The 20,523-nt window shown below is 47.8% G+C and overlaps 1 protein-coding gene across 8 annotated transcripts in view; it reads left to right on the forward strand.

Annotated features, from left to right (window-relative positions):
• Window positions 1-20,523, forward strand: part of PLCG1 (phospholipase C gamma 1) — a 96,689-nt gene that overhangs the window by 2,676 nt on the left and 73,490 nt on the right. The window lies entirely within an intron of this gene.

Below are 20,523 nucleotides of genomic sequence, written 5' to 3' on the forward strand. Positions count from 1 at the left end.
GTTGTGTGGGAATCACACTACATGTAGATACAAACTCCTTTTGTTATCAGTGCCTGCTTAGGAGGACAGCAATCTAGCCACTTAGATGGACACTCTTAACTGTCTGTAGACCTAATTTTTATCTTAAAGCCATTAACTAGTTCGCTGCTTTGTTTACTCTTGTATTTAAAGTTGTGGACAGAGTTGGTAGGTCCAGCCCTGATTTTGATCACTGCAGTGAGGTCAGACCTGAAACAATGGAGGGCTGGAGAGAGAGATTTCTGTGCCAAATACAGGTGAAGAAATTAACATGGTGGGTAGTGACTCTTCTGCTGCTTTTCATTGTCCTTGAGCTCGATAAGAATCTGCAAAACAAGAAAGGTTGTCTGTCAAATAAGCTATTGAGTGACCAATTTCTCTCTCTTGCAGGCACATACCCAGATGTTGTCCCAGCTGGGTGGTGGATTGATGAGTTATAATCCTCTTGTAAACTCTGCTAGCTAAATTGTAACATACTAATATAATTATGGCTAGTACTCTGATGTGCATTAGCTAGTAGGGGCTGTAGTCTGGTATGAAGTTGGTGCCAGTAAGAATAGTGCTTGTAGGCTAGGTCTAAGTCAAGGGTGCATCCTTTGTATCTCTTGTCCCTGCAATGTTTGCAGTAGGAACTGGGCATCAATATTGAATTCTGAAGGAGAGTGGCTCCTTCCTGAAACAGCATGATAATTGATAAGGTATCTGGTTTCTGCTTCCCTGAGACATTTCTGTCTGCAAGCTGACCATCTGCTATTTGATCAGTTTGCATGGCTCATAAGTGGAGTGGCGTGTGTTAGTGTTTAGCTACTCTGGTGATGGGTGCTGTAGCAATCAGACACTAAATAGCACTCTAGAAAGCTGGATATTTATTTGACTTTCATCTTGGTAAGTGACTGCAAAAAGGTAGGATAAGGTTGGAGTCTGTGACAAACCCCCTCCCCCATGATATATTTACTAACAGCACCTCTATAGCAGAGGATAGCTAAGCCTTACAGACAGCAACCCAATAATTGAAACCCCTCTTCTGTTTTTACATGTAGCACCTGAGGCAGGAGAAGAACACCACTTGTTTTTTTCCCCCCATTTGTTTCCTCTGTGCATTCGACAACACTGTGTGTGTAGTGGGCCTCAGGGTTTCCAGCATAGTCAGGCCCTGATCCTGCAAGCTGCACTGTGTAGGCAGACCCATAAGCAGACCTGTTTGCTGGTTCAGGACCTTAGTCAGTTTTCCTTGTTGTTTGATGTGGCTCTTTAACACAACGACACGAATGAGAAAAGCATAGGAAATAGTGCACGTAAACCCACAAAGAATAGCAGGGGGCTCAGGTGTTGGGGGTCAATCCGGAAACTGCTTTTAACTCCTCTCTTCTTTCCATGTTGCTCAGGGCCCTTTTTAATTAAGTCCAACAACCCCACTGTAAGGCGAGTAAATATTATCCCTATTTTGCAAGGGGGAACAGGGACTGAAACACACAAAGGAGAAGTGACTTACGCAAGGTCTGGTCTGTTTTACACAGATTCTAATACTGCCTCATCACCATATATGTATTATGGTGCATTGAGCATCATGACTAAACGTACCATGAGGCAGTGACAGACCCAGGACTAGAACCCAAGGGTTGTTCTAGTCCCATGCGTTAGCCACTACATCACAGTTCCTCCTCACAGTACATTGTGATTCTGTCTTGATGCCCAAAACGCAGAGGTTTGAAACATTTAATATTGCCAAGAGAGACGTCAGTGAAGCTGCTTTTCCTGCAGAGCCTATTTCCATTTGTTAGGCTAATGCCTTATGAAAGAAGAGTCTTGGGATGGCTGGAGCACGGCGGTTGTGCCTCGCCAAAAGTATTAAGTGCCTAGGTGAAATCTAAGCAACATGTTTGCTCTGTAACAGGGAGGGTAGCGTGTTACTATTTATTAGCACGATAAAGGGAGTTGGATAATCGGTACATCGCCTGACTCCCCTTCTCTGTCGCATCCAATGTCAGCTGCTTCTCTTCACTTTCGAGGCCCTTCACAGCCTATCCCCACCGTACCTTTCATCTCTCGTTCACTTTCGAGCTGTTGGCGATTGGTGGTGCTTGGCCCACGATGCCAGCCTCTAGTTACACTTGCAAACAGGGACCTCCACGCTTTCTCCTGTGCGGCCCCACACACTTGGGAGGTGCTCCCTGTAAACATTGCAGAGCTCCCTCATAATCCACCCTCAAAACTCCCCTTGGCCGTGATGCGTACAAAGCTCTTTGGGCTGCTGGTGTGCTGAGACCCCTGCCTGTCATTCCTCGTACCCCCGACCTGTCTGTATCCGTATGTTGTCTCTCATCTCACACTTAGACTGTGAGCTCTTTGGGGCAGGGACTGGGGTTTTTTTGCTCTGGGTTTGTACAGGACCTAGCACAGTGGGGTCCAGGTCCATGACAGGGGCTCCTACTGCAATACAAATAATACATCTTGAGGGTAGGGTTGATTTAACTGCAACAGTTAGAGTTGATGGTGGGATGTGATTTCCCACTTCAGAGAGAAGACTAGAAAGGGAAGCGTTAGGCGGAAATAGAAATGACAGTTTCCTGACTGAAAAGGACTGAGTTCCTGAGTTGTGTGCATGCCAAGAAGCTGCAGAGATCGTTCAGGTAGCTGAAGCAACTGTAAAAGAGAGCAGGATGACATCTTGTTTCAATAGCATCTTCCATCTGGGTGCATCACAGAAGGACTTACAGAATCTGCACATCCAGGGATTGCGGGACTCGCCGCAGAAATGCAGCTTTCTCTGGGGTGGAATATGCCAGCGTTTCTGTAGTGCACAGTCACAACAATTTAGGGACTTGTCGATATAGCCCGGTGCTGGGGATCCTTACCTAATTTTAGGCTGGAATTTGCAAAGGGGCCCGAGGGAGTTAAGTGTACCGCTCCTGTTGACTTTTAACACTATTACATTTTTTCTTAACTGTATCCAATGAATGTTTTGTTTTATTGCCTTGGTCCAGTAGACAGGTTTGTTCGCTTTAAGCAAGTAGGTAAAACGGTATGGGACTGACTGTCTAGGAGAATTCTTCCCCTTCTAATGACAATATACTAGAGTTTCAAGAACAAACTATGTACGTTAAAGTTTCCTGGATTTTTCAGATTTTTTACGGCCTCAGTCTTGCAAAGATGTAGGCACCTGATTAAACACCTACATAGAAGTAATGCCATTGACTTTGAAGAGACTATTCATGTGTGAATTTAAGCAGGGGCACAATAAATCTTTGAAGGATCAGGATCCAAGCTAGACCATTTGCTGTTTGATAACAAACTTCTTTCAGCTTCTTGCAAAATAAAGAATTTTTAATGAGTGATTCTAAAGTTAGGCACCTAAATAAGAGTGGCTTGATTTTTTCAGAGTGGCTGAGCACCTGCAGCTCCCATTGCATTCAGTGGCCTCTGAGATTCAGGGTACTTACATTTAGGCACCTAATTATGGACTTAGGTGCCTGAAATGTGGAAGGCCTGAGTTCTTTTCCCTGCAGACATTTGAGTTTGATGGGTAAAGCTGGGAAACCCTTCCCCCGCACAACTCTCCCAAGAACCAAGCTGGGGTGGATAACACATAGGGTGACCAGACAGCAAATGTGAAAAATCGGGATGGGGGTGGGGTGTAATAGGAGCCTCTATAAGAAAAAGACCCAATAATCGGGACTGTCCCTATAAAATCGGGACATCTGGTCACCCTAATAACAGACAAATAACTTGTAGGAAAGTGGGGGCTTGTAACAGTGTGGATGTGAGTGGTGCAGATAGCGCAGCTGTACTGTGCTACTGCTCAGGTCTCATCCTCTCGCACCATGCTGCTATGTAAGGCTTTCCATGGGTGGCAGTTTTAGTAGCTTGCTCGTCTTTCCGGCTGGCTCAGCAACTGACTTTGAGGCTATGACCTCCAGGTTGGAGAGGGCCTTGCACCTTTGGCTGAAGAAAGGTCCTGACCATTGGTGGTAATTCACAAATGTAGCACTCTTAGCTCTGGGGTCCTCCCCTAGTACCAGCTGGGTTACATTCTTGCCTCCCCAAGCTCCTCTTGTAGTTGCGTTTGTCACTATTCCTGTTCCGCCCTGAGCTCTGCAGTGTTGTGACCTGCTCTTAGTTTTGTTCCACCTTAGAGGTGGCCGCATTTCCCTCCTGGTTGAAGTGCTCTTTTAGGGCCCAGTCCTGTGAGGCATTGAGCGTACTTATGGGTGCAGTGTGTGCTCAGTAAGTCACAAGACCAGGGCCTGAGTGTGCTTTAAGGTATTCTGAGGTGAATGGTGCTGTGTGAACCTGAGCTAACAGGCTAACGCTCTTAAACATGGTGTCTGGTGTTAGGCTCCTAAATCCCTATTTAGTCAGATACGTAAAAGTGGCCTGACTTTCAAAGGTGCTCAGCACTCTTACTCAGGTGCCTAAATGTAGCCTGGATTTGATTGTCCATTACCTGGAGACAGTTAACCCATTTGTAAAGGCTGGAGTGGAGAACGTCGCACGTCTGTGGCTGACCCAAGGCTGAGAATGCACCACAGCGGCTGCCTGCCAGCACGCTCTTCTCCAAATTCCATCTGCATGCCTCCCCCATGGAAAAGACTGGACTTCCTCACGTGCCGCCTTCAGCACAGTCCTGTGAAACTACATACAGGAGGTTTGGGGAAGTTCCTGCAGGGAGACTGGAGTCCTGTGGGGGCGGAGTTAAGGCTACTGTGTTAATGGAGAGGTGGATGTCTGGCTAGGGAGTAGAGGGGATGTATTGCTGGTACCCAAAACTTTTCATTTCCTTGCTTTGTAGGTTTTGCGTTGGGTATGTTACATAAAGAGCAACTTTAACTGACCCGCAGTTTTGGTGTGTTAATTGCCCAGGTGTGGGCTTTGTTTAGGCAGAATAGGATTTTGTCTTTCAGGCAGAATAGGATTTTCAGCCAGCTGGGCTCTATGACGAAGAACCTTTCCTGTGTGGGAGGAGCCATTGCTGCGTTGATGATCCTGCTGTTAACAATCAGTTAGCTCCAGAGCTCTGCTGCTCTTGATGAAGATCAGAATCCACCGATGGGAGCTTGATCAAACATCTCAAACAAAAAAGGGTTTAATTTGCAAAATGGCAGCCGCCTCTTTCCAAAAATGAGAGATTTTGCAAACAGACCATTTATCAATAAATATTTTTTTCAGCCACAATATCTCAGCTGGCTCTAAGCATTACCAAACGCTGCTTTCTCGATGAGCAACTTCACACATGATCCTTGTGATTATGAAATTGTTCATTCAATTCAAGACAAACGCCTCCACAGCTTCTCGGAGATCATGATCTTTGATAGATCAGCCCCTGATACGTCCTAATAGATCTGGTCATAAAAAAATGGTTGTCAGCCTGATGCACCACAATGGGCTATCTGTTATGATGAGGAACTCTTAATTCTTCATTCTTTGTGTTAATCAATACAGACCCCACAGTACTTCTGCCAAGTGCACATTTGTAACTTCTTAATCTGTAGGGGCTCAAAAATCATAAGTCGGAATGTGAAACTTTTTTGGCCATTTTTTAATCAACGAGTTTGTCTTGAAACTCCTTGGAAAATTCAAGGTTTGTTCTGAGACTGAACTGAATTTGGAGCAGATACATTTATTTTTCTATAAAACAAACAGGGTGATCTCCTGCTTTAAGTGTAATGAGACTAGTCCCAAGGGGGTCATGTCATAGTTTGGGGAGGATCAATGTCATAGTCTGAGCCTCAGCTGTGTGCAAAAAATTACAAGAACTACTGTATACGTTTTTGAAATAATGTGACTTTTAGAGAGTCTGTATCTCAGGAGCCCCTTGCTCAAACAAATCCAGATTTAGACCACTAACCCTACTTGGATCCCCATGAGGGATAGCAATTTTTGAGACAATCTAAGTAAGAATGTGGATTTCAGAGCACCCTTAAACAGTGAGTCTCAGCATTCACCTTCCCCACTGTAAAACAGAACACAGCTCAACCATTGCATCACAATGGCTCCTTCAGAGTGAGAAATATAAACCACCTCCCTTCTCTGTACAGATACTGTTCGTGCAACACACATCTTATCCCACGCGGCTCATGAAGCTGCTACCAGCTATTTGTCAAGGTGACAAAGGTGCTGCTTTGTGGTGGGTAAAGAAGCCTCACAACAAAAAAAAGTGTTTTGTTTTTTTTGGTGGCGGGAGGTTCTGCCTGTCTTTTTACCTTAAGTGTCAGGCATAGTTGATTAGGTCACCCCTGGTTTTGCTGGAGTTCTCCGATGGGAGCTGGGAGCTTTCTCAGTTGTTATTTGAAGGGGCAAGAGGGGTATTTCCATCTTTACCAAACAGACCTTTTATCCTAACTGCTTAGTGAGGTGTTTGTGTTTAAATGTGGATGAGCAAAGAAGCACCCTTGTCTCCTCCAAAAAAAAAAAAAAAAAAAGGAAACGGTCTGATTAAGTTACTTCCCCTCTCAGTCAGATTGCACTTGCTTGTCTGTGGTGTCCTCATCTGGCTACTTTTTCTTGTCCTCCATCCAGTCTTTCAGGAAGAACAGGCTAGAGAAGACTTATTTTCTAAAAGCCCTTCAAAAACATCCTCCCTGCCATCCATCTTTCAGGCCTTCTCTAGATATCCTAGAGAGGCCAAGAAGGGATGCAGGCTTTCCTTCTGCGGGTTGCCTTTCAGAGCTGAACAGCAGGGGAGAGAGAGACCTGTGTTACATGTGCCACCAGCACCATTGCTGTGCCCACTGCATGCCTGTTCTATTGGTCTCGTCACTTTCTCCCCCTCTTCCCTGGCTCCTGGGTGATTGAGTTGTAAAGCGCCAGGTTTAATTTCTAAACCCTGCTGGCTGAGAAGTGGTGCAGCAGGCCCAGTGCTGCAGGAATCAAAGCCTTATTAGCTGTCGGTGGCTGTCGCTTTACTCCCAATTTTCAGGGGCAGATGCAAATAGGGTTTATGTTTGTCCGACTCTGCTGTATGGAAACGTACTGTCTTGCCTGTCAGATATGTGAACGTTGTAGTAAATGTAGCCTGAATGAACTGGGTTTGAAATGCAGGCCTGCCTCTCTTTCTCTTTTGCATTGATTGTTTTAGTAGCTTATGTCTCCGTCGGGATTTTTGCACTAGGTTTAGTTTTTACGTGCTTTTAACCTTAAACAGTCTTGGATCCCTGCACCAGTCATCTGAGTCACTGACTGCTTTGTGCCTTAGCGTCTTCATCTGTAGAATGGGAAGAGTAACTCGTTATCTATGCCAACAGACTGGCATGCTTAGCGAATAACTCTGAAGTGCTTTGAGAACCTCAAGGCGAAGGACAGAGTATTACTAAAGCCATGTACTTAGTGGTATTCTTCCTTATATCACTTAGCCCTCCCCAAAGGTGGACAAAAAAGCCTCCTGGGTATTTTTCAGGTGGGAGATGGACGTAGAGAAGAGTGACTTGTCCTCGAGTCTGTGGCAGACATCAGACTGGAACCCAGAGTATTGAATATGATAGAAAAAACGTGACCAGTGGGCTGTTCTCAAAGCTGCGTGGAACTAATGGAATCTCCAGAATTGTAGTGACAAGAGCTTTGCAGTTGAGGGGGAGAGAGGTGGTTCTCGGGACTCCACAAAAGTATTCCAGTTCATGCAGATTGCTGCAGCGCATTCCTTGCCCTATGTGAAACGGGCAATATGACAGCTTTACAGAATGAAATGAACCATTGGGCAGGGAGACTTGGTGGGGTAGAGGCCAGGGAAATCCTTTATGCGGCTACTGTATCCTTTGGGGTCTCCTGGCGTTGCCAATAAGAGAGACGCTGATTCTTTTCTCTACACCAGAGAGAAACTCTATCAAACAACATAAAATGGAATAAAAATAAATAAATCTCTGCTTTGGCCACATATGGGTTTTGTTCACAGCTGTGCTAGTTTGTGCTACAGTCGTGTCTGTCCATGCTAAGCAGGATCTGGATAGGTCAGTGCCTGGAGGGGAGACTGCTAATTCGCAACTAGGAGTAAGTAGTCCTCTTCTCTCTGATCCGCAGCCCCAGCGCCAGGCTGGTGTGGCATTGCTGTCACAGGTGCCATCTTTCAGCTGAGATGTAAAACCTGAGGTCCTGACCACTTGTGGTTGTTAAAGATCCCAGGGCAGAACAGGTACGTTCTGGCCAAACTCCAGGTTGGCAGTTAATGTACTGGACATCGATGTTTTCCTTTGAATGCGATCATGGAATTTCCATTGGCATTCTTCTTTCTCTCTGTTTGCGTAGGGTTGCTGTGTGCCATTGAACAAGTGCTGTATTTTCCCCCTCCAAGCCACTTTGTGGGCTCCCAGCACCCATTAGCTAGCGGCACTGTGATCACAAGCTGCATGGCGATTGCTAGCGGCCACGTGGGATTTTTTTCAAAGCACGCTGAAAACTTTTTTAGCAACTTGGGTCACAGATGATCGATGTGAGCATGTAACTGGATCTCTCTGTGGCAAAGCAAGACATCACTTAGGCTAAAACTGGGGCATTAGAAATCCTGGTGCCCATATCATCCGGTCCATAAAACAATGCTGAAGGGAACCAGGAAACCTTCCTTCCAGGTGACCAATCTGATACGTGGCTGTTGCCATTCCCCAAACTGTGTGGTAACAAACTCAGGATGCAGTGAAGCCCATCAGTGAAAGGGAGCATCACAAACCATGTCCTTGCAGAAGTCTGGATTTCATTAAAGCTGCACTGGAGACCCTGGGGATGCAATAAAATGCTCACGTGGGACAGCGGGGTTGCCTGTAGGACATAGGCTTAGTGCACTTGTCACACTAAGTTTTCATATCTTAGCTCTTTAGAAAATAAGGCAGGACCTGTTGCAAAGGTCAGACTGGGGGGAGACCCATGGGAGCCTGTCACATGTGTTGGAGAAGGTGTCTGGCTCTCATTCTGCTGCAGCAGAGAGAACCTGCATGTAAACAAGTCGACCAAGGGAAGCAGAATCCTGAGATTACTTTGTCGGGGGAGAATTTTTTCAAAGCACCCATGAGATTTAGGAGAACAAGTCCTACTGGAAGTCAGTGGGGCTCATGCTCCTAAATCCTTTCAATGCTTTTGAACATCTCTCCCTAAAACAAGCTTGGAACATTTAAGGGGAAGCTTTTGTTTATTAAGTAAAAACCTGATGATGCCAGAGTGTGCCTCTAGCGTTTGTGACATTCTGGAGGAGGGCAGGGAAAAAGAGAATGTATTCGGGGGCGGGGAGGAGTCACACATGCACAGACTCACACACAGTGGCATTTGGTACCGGCAAATGGAAAATGCTGTCAAAACCCTGTCGTCATCTAAGACCTCCAAGCAGATGTGCATGTGGCAGTCTTATTAACAGGCATCCCAAACGCAGAGAGATGTGCTATCGCTTTCTCGACCTTTTGGCTAGGATCACGAGTAGTACCAGTGTAATACCAGGGACGTCTACATCGAACACGTCACTGGCCACCGGCACTACCAGGAGGTGTGAGCCAGAGCGACATTGTGCATCAACTATGAGAAAGGGACCGAGAGACTTTGTCCGTTGGACCATATGAACCGGAACCATAAACTCATTGAATGTTAAATCTCACCAAATAAGGGTCAATCCATCCTCCTCATCATATCCACTCATTATACTCCACACCTGAACATAGCCATTGTATGAACAACGTACCCTCATATCTCAGTGTCTGTACTTTGACCCGTTAACCTTTTACCACCAATCGGGGATATTGCAGATTATGTATTCCTTACACCACCCTATTTTAAACAGAACATCTCACCCCTCGATAATCTGTACATTCTTCCCTGATAACAAGAAACTTCTATCCTTAAACTCTGTACCATTCACTTTTTTTTTAAACATCTTAACATTTTTAAATCTAATCCATCCTTTATCTAGTATCTGTATCCTGCATTGCATGCAAGTGGAGGCGAAGAGCTCATAGTTTCCTCTGCTGCTTCCCTGATTCTGTTCCATGAACACGTTTCCCACAGCTGAATTGGCAAGTGGAGCAGGAGCACTGCTGTGCTGACCAGCTATGCAAAGTGCAGGATAGAGGCCTCTGAGAGAGGTGCAGTGGGATTGGCCATTCAGGTAAGGCTGGTCAATAATTTTTGATCTGAACTTTTTTTGCTGGAAAATCAGATTTTTGATTAAACTAATTTTTCTGTGACAAGCATTTGCTTTCTGCAGAAAGCTTCAACTTTTTGTTGCAAATGTCTTTAGAGGGTCACCAAACATTAGCAACTTTCTGCAGGGGGAAAAAACATTTTCTGGCTCGCTCTAAGTGGGAACTCGGTCGTCCTGGAATTCATGATTTGTGCAGTTGGGGTGCTGGTGGCTGAACTACATCTGGATGTGTTTTTTCTCTCTCCTTCTGTCCTTCGAAGTGGCTCTAGAGATCTGGAGTGCCAACTTTGCAACATTTTGTCCTGCTATTACACATACGGTGCGTCAGAATAGGGGCGTTCCATTGCCAGAATTCCAGAGGAATGAACTGATCAGTCCACGGTGCGAGGTGGCTTTGCAAAGAGAGATCCACTCCTAAAAAAGTCAGAGGGTCAGATTCTTGGCTGATGTAAACTGGCACAGCTCTGCCGAAATCAACATAGCTGTGCAAAGAATATGGCCCGTTGTCTTAATAAACAGTCTTATTTGTGAACAAGAAAAGTCTACAATGGGTATAAATTCCCTCTCAACCTCCATATCTGGAAAATTTGTGGTTGGGAGACCTTCAGAGTAGACCTGGATGAGTCTTTCAAGTGGACGGAGATTTGTGTAGAACTTCCCCACATCGAAACAGGCCTCAATTTTTCTCTAGCTCAGTGATGAGGTTTTTGTGGGTGCAATTATCACTTTATTAAATGCAGCCCCACAAAATGTGCTTGGCACGTTACAGGTCAAAAGACCTGCGCCTCTGCTCCACAGAGCTTATTGTTCAAGCCTGCAGCTGGGTTTGTGCAGCCACAACGCAGTGTGCAGATAGAGCTGGCTGGCAGAACTGGGGCCTCGGTGAACAACATTTTCCCGGAGGAGTGGGGGCAGGAAATGGCTTAAATGTGGTTTGCTGATACCTTCCCCACCCTTGCACACCAGACACTCTTCTGTTTAAAAATAGGTGCAGTTTTTTAAAGTGATTTTGGTGCCGCGTGCCCACTTGGAGGGACTCTCATTAACCAAGGCTCTGCCAGTGCGCCTCAGTCTCGCCCCACAGCTGTCCGGACCGTCCCTCACACACAGGCCGACAGAGGTCTAGTTATCCACAGAACGTACAAACACTGCCTCCTCGGTGGGCTGTGCCTCCCCATGTCCCCATCCCTCCTCTGGCTCCCAGCCCACTGCTGTTCCAGCTCAAGGCCTTGGTCCTGAGCGTCAAAACCATCAGCAGGGTGAGGAACCAGTTGTGTTTGCGACTGCGTCTCCGTCCACCACCCGCTGCAACAGCGGCGCTTCTCTTGGGCAATCCAGCACACAGCGCCTGGGGTGGGAGCACAAGGAAGGGGCAGATAAAGTGTTCTCAGGCAAGGAGAGTCTGTTGTGGGGGGAGCACAACCTGCCATTGCACCTGGGTCCTGACCTGCTGCAGCCCCATTTATAATCCAGTACCGCCCTGTTCCCAGCTCTGTCAGTGGCCTCCGCAGTCCTGACCTGCATCATCCCTTATATTCCAGTCCGGGGCCTGTGCTAAAAATGCCAGTTGTGCCAGAATCTATGGTGACTTCTGTACCCTGCATCTGTGTCCACTAGGGGCTCGGTTGAGAGATGCATCTTCAGTTGTGGTCTGAGCAGGGTTTGAGCTGTGGCTGTCAGAGACTGGGAAGTGGTAACTTGGGGCCTGTTTGCAGGGATGTCGGGGAGAAACCCCTTGGCAGCAGAGCGTCTGTTTGTGGAAGGGCAGAAAGGAACCCACTACAGCAAAAGTCTGATTTGGCTTAAAACCAGAAGCTGACCAGCCCGGCTGTACCATAATCTCCTTGGCCTAAATTAAAGGGCACAGTTAATTGCATCTTAAAGTGGACCCTTCAGATCACGGTCACTTCAGTTCCATTAAAGGAAATCAATAGTCTCCTCCTGGGAGGGATACAATGTTAAACACCCAGCTGTGTCACTTACCTCCCCTCTTCATGCCCAAGCTGTGCAGAGACCAAGCAGTCTTCATTACCCAGGGCCAGTCCCCTTCCCTGGTCTCTGCTCATCAACATGTCATGATTTCCAAGCTGATGCTGGCAGGTTTGGTTCCTGTTAAAGGCTGTTTAATTTCCCTGCACTTCTCCTCCCGGAAAGGATTTCGCTTGGTCTGGGATTGGCAAGACATCAAGGCAGATTGCTGGGTCAGTCTGATCTCAACGGGGAGATACTGGTTAGAGGCCGGTTAGAGGGTGTTGTTTGAGTGGCTTTTTCCTGTTTACATGCTGGGTGAGGTGCCGGGTGATGATCAAAAGCCATGTGGTTGTGATGTCCTTTCTCTTCCCCCACTTCGGTGCCCTTGTCCTTTGTTTTCCTCAGGCAATATCTAGTAAGAGCTCAGTTTATCAGTGAATCTTAAAATCTCGGCATTTACTAGGTCACTTGTTTGTGTTGTATCTGCTTATATTTGCTCCTCTCCTGTCTCGTACTGTTGCTCTGTCTCTGATCTGGCCTCTGCCTTGGTCTATGACCTTGAGTGAGTCACGGAACTTTCTCTGTGCCTGTTTCCCTCCCTGTAAAATGGGCAGGACGATACTACCTCACAAGGATAAGGGGAGGCTTTGTCTGTGAGGGGCTTGGGCGCTACCTCAGGACAGATGCCACGGTATCTAGGATAAGCTTCAGTTGCTTCGAGGACATAGTGGATCAAAGGTTCACATTCTGCCCTTGGATCTTAGTGGCTGCCGCGCTTGTGCGTCTGAGGGCAGAACTCGCCTCTAAATTGTTGTTTCAACCGATATCTGTTTCACAGGCTTGCTCTAAAGTCTCAGCATCATTCACTGTATTGAGTCTCATGCTGGTGTCGGCTGGATCAGTGGTTCTCAAACCTTGTCCACCTGCGACTTAGAAAACACCTGGGTTCCTGTCGTGCCCCACCCTGATTCCACGACCCTCTGTGCCTAGCAAGGATTGGGGCATTGGGGTTTTGATAAGAAAGTATGAGGCTGCCGGTGGCTTTGGAGTGTGGCATCTTGGTCGGGGTGTTAAAGAGAGCGTAGCACCCACAGACACCTCTCTGCCCAGCACTTGGCTCTGGGTACAGCGCCACACTGAGGGGCTGCCCAGCCTCTTGGAGCGCCCTTTCCCTTCCTTTTGACTACAGCTGAGCCTCGTGCGGGCCGAGGGTGGGGGTGAGGTGGGGGATTGGGGCCGAGGGTGGGGGGGAGGTGGGGGATTGGGGCGGAGGGGGGGGTGGGGTGGGGGATTGGGGCCGAGGGTGGGGTGAGGTGGGGATTGGGGTGGAGGGTGGGGTGAGGTGGGGGATTGGGGCAGAGGGTGGGGTGAGGAGGTATCAGCAGAGAGAGCTGGGGCACAAAATCCAGGAGTTCCTGTTGGTGCAGCCTGACATTTGAAAAGCCCTGATCTCCAGGGCAGGGGCTGGGCGTCAGGACCCTGGGTCTGCTCCCAGCTCTGCCCCTGACTTGTTGCCTGACCTGGGCAAGTCACACACAGGGGCCTGGTGAGCTCAAAATCCAGTTGGTCTCAAAACAAGAATTTAAAAGTAGTTTCAGGCCCTACCGTAGTGTTGGGGTTTGCTCACTTGCTGGACATGGCTTGGCAAGATGCCCATTAAGTGTCAGAATTTATTCCTGTTCTTTACTTACTCATTGGGCTGTTTTTCCTTTCCTGACTTCTCCTCACTTTTCTTGTTCAATGTCTTGCCCTACCTCTCCCCCTGCAGTACCTGCTCTGGGGGCAGACGGAGTCATTCTCCCGGGCTATCAAGTCACCAGCTCTCACAGCACTAAATTAACCCCCCCCCCCCCCAAAAAAAAACAAACCCCAAGAACAAAACAAAACGAAGAACCAAAATCCTATCCAAGCTGCTTTTAAAGGCACTGATGCCTGGAGCTGCTGTCATGGCTTCCTAATTAGGATCATCATGGTCCCATCGTTGACCCTCTCCCACACCTTTGACTAGCCCCAGAGTATTTCTGCAGAGGCATAGCTGGCATGCTCCCGATGTCTCTTCTGCCAGTTGTTGGATGGTACGGCCCCATCTCCCTAATGCTAAGTGCTGTGTTGCTAGTGTACCGCGCGCTTCTAGCGGTGTGGAGGTGTTAGTATCTGCAGTCTGGTTTCCTGGGCTCTGGAGAGAGCGGTGCTGCTCCTTGGCAATGGTCAGTTCCTGGAATCAGACCTGGTGCTTCGGTTTCTTTTCCCTCCCCGCCCCGCCGCCCCTCAGTCCCAACCCCCGTGGATGCTGAGATGAAGAGCTGTGTCAGAGTCACTCTATTGATCGGTCTTTGCCCTCTGCAGGACCTTTCCGATCTTGTTACCGCCGCACCATCCGCCCTGGAGAATGACACGGGGCTGCTGGAGGGGTAGCGAGATTGTGCTACTCGCGAATCCTTGGCTGCTGCTTTCCCTTGGTTTTGTTTCCTTCCCCTCCCCCACCCCCCAGTGGTGATGATCTTTCTGGGAAAGGAGGAGGGAGGAGGTCGAGAGTGAAGGTTTCAAGTACAGCGTGGAAGAGACCTTGGGCCCATCGCCGACTCTTCCAGCAGCCCCAGGACGTCTGCTGGATCCCACTTCCATTTAAGTCAGGGAAAGTGTTCGCTGCTGATGTGAAGATCAAGCCATTGCTGCTCATTTATGGTGCCAGGTGGACAGTCCCAGAGGATTGAAGTCCTCTGTGTAGCCACAGGATGGCAGGTACCATTGCCGGCCTCCCTGCATTGCCTTCAACCTGGTCCTGAGAGATTCTCTCCAGGTGCACGTCGGCGCTGGCAAAATTGAGCCCCATCATTCACAATTGGGGCAGCTCCTGCAGCAGCGGGAGCGATGGGTGCTGTAGTATATGCGGGGCTCGTGCATGGTGTTCTTTCCACTTAGTTGCCCAACCCTGCCAGTCTAGCTGCCACGGTGATAAAAATGCCAGCGCGCTCTCTACACTGAAGCTTCCACCATTACTGACCCTAGGAGAGCTGCAGTAGGGGAGAACTCTGATGTGTAGCCAGAGTCTAGAAATGACGGGGCTAAGCAGTTCCCGGGTCTCTGCTGAGCGGGGTGAAAGCCGTATCAATGTTCAGTGAGAATTCACTAACTTCTGTGCTATTTATTTACTTGGCAAGGATTTGTAAACCTGTTAAAGCTTCCTATGTAAATATCAGAAACAAAACAGTAACCATTAGGGGCATGCACGGGGATGGGGGGAGCGCAAGCAGGGGCACCCCCCCACTAATTGGCGGGGGCACAGAACTCCTCCGGCACCCAGGGCCGCAGTGGGGAGAGTGAGCTCCTCCGCCTCCCTGGGGCTGCAGCAGGGGCACAGAACATGCCCCTCCAAAAGCAGTCAGATTTAAATCCCTGCGCACACCCCTGGTAGCCATTACAAAAGGGAGCTTTTGTGCAAAGAGAATATTGTCATCACGTCTCTCTGTGTATCAGGGTGTCACCCTATTGCACCGATATCGTTTCTAGTGATTTTATTAAATTGAGTGAAAGCTCTGATTACATGTATTTAACAGACCAGGCACATCTCTCAAATGTTGTTAAAAACAAACAAACAAACAAATGTGCAGGTGTGCTGGGTTATTTTATTTTTTTGCGGGATTCACTCACTTTTTTAAGCACTGCCACTTCGTCTGTGTTCATCCCCCCTCTCATGTTCACTCGCCATGAATTTCCTGGCGAGAGCATTTGTAGAGGCAGCAAATCTTAAGCGAGCACTGAAGAGTGTTCGTAGGAGAACAAATTTCAAATTCCTACTTGCCCCAGAACCCTCCCCTTGTACCAGCTCATCCAATCAGGGAACAGCACCATAACATGTACCTTATTAAGAAGAGCTTGAGTTTCCTGTCTGGAGAACTCATGATGACATGCCTCCAAAGAAGACTGAGAACTAGTCAGAGAGTAACTTCAAGTAACAAATTAGAGGAGACGCCATCAGGTGAACAGGAAAATCCCTTGAATAAATTTGCCATAAAGTACCTATAGCTCTACTGCTAAGTCTGCCAATTAGCCTCAGGCCTGGTGGTGGGTTTCGTAGAAAGTCTCAACTCTCCCTCATCTCATGCGCACGTATATATATTCCATTTCAATGTGATATTTCCTGTAGTCCTGATACAGCATTTTACATCTTCAAAGTGCTTTAACCCTTCTAGTGTCCCCTTGAGGCAGGTAAACGAGTATTGCCCCAGATGGGGAAACTGAGTCAGGGATGTGAAGTCAGGTGCTTAAGGGCACCAGGTTTTGGTGGAGGAGCTGGGCTTATAACTCGGAGGTCCTGACTCCCAGTCCTGGTGTCTAGTGCAGCTGTACAAAACAAGCTCCAGCCTCTTAGAGTCTAGGACCCAGGGCCTGCCTGCTTGCTTTGTTTTTTAAACAAGGGTTTTAGGGCACTTCCTGGTTTGCTGCTTTTTTGTGGTGTGTTTCTATTCCACTAGCACTGAAATGCAGGTCTGTCGTGCTCGGCGCTGCACATACACATAGTGAGAGAGAGTCCCCATCTCAAAGAGCTTACGTTGTAAAATAGGCAGGACAGATGGAGAGGGAGAGGGGCAGCAGAGGCACTGGGAGGGGATACTCACCCAGCACATCAGTGGCAGAGCCAGGACTTAGAGCCCAGGTCCCCTGACTCCCAGTCGGGTGCCGTTTCCACTAGCTCATGCTGTCTCCCAACTTGGCCCTGCTCTCTGAGTCCTGCTGGAAGAGCTACAACAGCCAGATAGTGGATACTCCCATCCGGGAATAAAGGGGCTTCCCATCGTTGGAGTTAATCCGCCTCCCCAGGAGGCAGCAGCTAGGTGGATGGAAGAATTCTTCTGATGACCTAGCGCTGTCTACGTGGGGACGTAGATCAGCTTAACTACGCTGCTCAGGGGTGTGAATTATTCACGCCCCTGAGCGATGTGCTTATGCTGTCCTAATTTCCTAGTGCAGACCTGGTCACAGGCTTGGCCTTTTGAGCCTGAGCCAAGCATGACAGAAACCCCCAGCTCTCTTCAGAGCAGATGCCTGTGTGTACTGTCCCTGTCCCTTTACTTCCTTTGCTTTGGGCATCACTTGGGCTTAATGAAAGCTTGTCATCATTCAGCTTCTTGGATCACCTAGTCGCTCAGAGGCAGCCTGATGAGGCTTTGCCTATTAGCCCAGCAGAAAAGCAGGTTATTTGGAAAGGAATTTTGTAAATTTCTCTGTAGGAATGGAGTGATCGCTGAGCAAGTTCTCTGTCTTCCACCCTCTCCTGGGCCCATGGCACATGCATGCTGATCCAACCCCGTTCATTGCATTGGGGGTGGGGATGCGCGAAATTGGACTATAAGCCGATCTCCTCGCTCCCGAGCCTCCTGTAAACAGTTCTCTCCCCTTGTACCATGTTATAAACTGGAATGAAAAAGGACCCTCCGCTCTGAGGAGCTGAGTCATGTGGTTTGGAATCGATAGTCAACCCCCTCAAAAAAGTCCCTCCTGAGCTGTATAGCTAACTGGGAACGCTGTCTCTAGTGCTGGACGTGCACTGGGTGAATGCTGCATGTGGGGGCAGGGCACGCGGAGTCAGGGCGAAAGGAGAGGAAGACCCTTTTCTGAGCACCCTCTCCTCCCACTTGAGGCCTTCTCTAAATGTCTATTGTGTGTGACAGCTGGCTTCAGTTAGCAGGGGTCCTAATCTGTTTGTCTGTCCTTGCATCACGTGTTTCACTTTGTTTGATAATGATTTGTGCAGCTGAGGGGGTTTACCAAATGCTGGAGTGTACAAGACACAGAGCACGTGAGCCAGAAATGAAGCTGAGGCAGCAACATCTAGAGATTAAGGCAGGAAATAGCAGCACCCACAGCGAAGCCACACGGAGCATCTTAAGCGCCTACAGCACGGGGGAGCATACCCCAGGTGCTGCCTATATTGCTCATCTCACAGCTGACCTGAACCACACTTGGCAGGGGTTGGGAACAAAGGGCTAGTTCCCAGGCACAGCATATCTGCTAAAAGGACACTGACATCGCCTGGTTGCACAAAACATCGTAGGAGCTTGAAAGTAAAGATCCTGCCCCTGTAGACATCTTTTGTTCTGTATCGACTGGCAGATATTTATTAGTGAGGGACTCAAGCCTTTGTGTTCAGATCTAGATCCAGACTGGAACATTCCCAGAGTTCAGGGTGAGTGGGGAACTCTGGTGTTCCAGGTTGGTCCCATCTTGAGTATCTTATGATATTTGCATAGCACCTTCCATCCCAAAGGCGTCTACCTGCACACACACTGCATGCATCCACTTCTGGGGTGGGGCTAAGAGGAATACAGCAGTCATCTAACTGCACATGTCAACCAAATACGCTAGCTTAGCGCAAACGTTGATTTGTTTTCTGATGACTCCATTAATAGGACTCCTATTGAGTACAAATCTGCCAGCCTTATTCATGTTGTGCAGCATGTTGCTATGCAAGAAGTACAAGTGTAATCTATTTATGTACATGGCATCCCTCATAGTGCCAGTATTAATGTATTTATCTTCACAATACCTGTGTGAGTTTAGGGCAGTGGTTTTCAATCTGTTTTCATTTGCAGGCCCCTAAAAAATTTCGAATGGAGGTGCGGACCCCTTTGGAAATCTTAGACATAGTCTGTGGACCCCCACGGACCACAGGTTGAAAACCACTTAGCTTGGGAAATACTGTTCTCCCTATTTTTACAGATGGAGAATGGAGGCCCAGAGAGATTGTGACTTGCCCGGGGTCATACTGAAATCCGGTGACAGAGGTGTCAACTAAACCTGGCTTTCCTGAGTCCCAAAGCAAATGTCTTTACCTGAGTCCGTGCTATTGCTTGTGCATGAAGTTAGAGTGGCAGAATCTGACCTTCCGTTCATGAGAGCACCAGCATTATTGGGGATAGTGCTGGGATGGTTATTCAACTGCAGAACAGAAGGGGGAGCTTGTCCATTGCATTGCACTAAAATAGCAGCTTTTCCATGTTAATTTTTATTTCTCCTTGAAGGGGGGAAGGATTGCTGGGTTTGGGGCTTTGCAGACACTAGAATCCAGAGATAACTTCCTCTTAGCATCAGAGGGGTAGCCGTGTTAGTCTGGATCTGTAAAAAGTGACAGAGTCCTGTGGCACCTTATAGACTAACAGACGTATCGGAGCATAAGTTGCGTCTGATGAAGTGGATATTCACGCACGAAAGCTTATGCTCCAATACGTGTTAGTCTATAAGGTGCCGCAGGACTCATTGTTGCTTCCTCTTAGCAGCATCTCTCACCCAGGAAGAACAAGGCAGGTCAAATGTGGGGCCTCGACTGGGTTACTCTTGCCGCTCTTTAATAAACCAGACAGCTAACAACAGTGGGGCTGGAACAATTTGTAGAGTGGGGGTGCTGAGAGCCATTGAATCAAACTGTGAACTCTGTATAGGATGGAAACCACTTGAAGCAGCAGCCTCTCCAGCACATCTGCTTCCAGCACCTATGGCTAACAATGTGGATATGCATGTCCTTGAGAAACCCAATAGCCCTGTATTTTCCACTGCATGCATCAGATGAAGTGGGCTGTAGCCCACGAAAGCTTATGCGCAAATAAATTTGTTAGTCTCTAAGGTGCCACAAGTTCTCCTGTTCTTTTTGTGAATACAGACTAACACGGCTGCTACTCTGAAACCAATAGCCCTGGTGCACCGAAAAATGCTGAAGACAGTTATGGGAATAGGTACGGTGGTAGTGAGGAAACGGTAACCCCAGTGCTTTCTAATCTCCATCTGCAAGCTAAAGATTGATTATTTTTTAATTAGATCTGTGTTATTCTGGCGCTGTCTGATTTACAGTGGAGGAAGGTGTGCAGAGTTTGGAGGTTGAGCTATTGTAGCTTTTAAAACCCTGTAAATGTTAGTGGGAGAGATGTAATCCCTATCTTTAAAAATCTGTGTAATTCAAAACCTCCCCACTCTGGTTTATAACACGTGCTGAGGTTATTTCTCTCTTTATTTTGAATGAGATGTAAAAGGTAGGTTGTGGTGCCTCATGGCTATTAAACAGGGGTTCTCAAACTGGGGATCAGCACCCCTCAGGGGGTCGCAAGGTTATTACATAGGGGGTCGCAAGCTGTCAGCTTCCACCCCAAAACCCACTTTGCCTCCAGCATTTATAATGGTGTTAAATATATAAACGTGTGTTTAATTTAGAGGGGGGGGGGTTGCACTCAGAGGCTTGCTATGTGAAAGGTGTCACCAGTACAAAAGTTCAAGAACCACTGCTATTAAAGATCTTACAACATTTTTCTTAAGAGCAGTGACGTTAATCTCAGCATCCTAGCCAAATTCAGAATCGAGTAGTCACTGCCGACCTAAATTCCCTTTGCAGTTACAATTGGATGTGGTATTCTTTACTTCCCGACCTGAGCTGCTGT

This window comes from Mauremys reevesii, linkage group 13 (genome assembly GCF_016161935.1).
Source record: "Mauremys reevesii isolate NIE-2019 linkage group 13, ASM1616193v1, whole genome shotgun sequence".
Taxonomy (NCBI): Eukaryota; Metazoa; Chordata; order Testudines; family Geoemydidae; genus Mauremys; species Mauremys reevesii.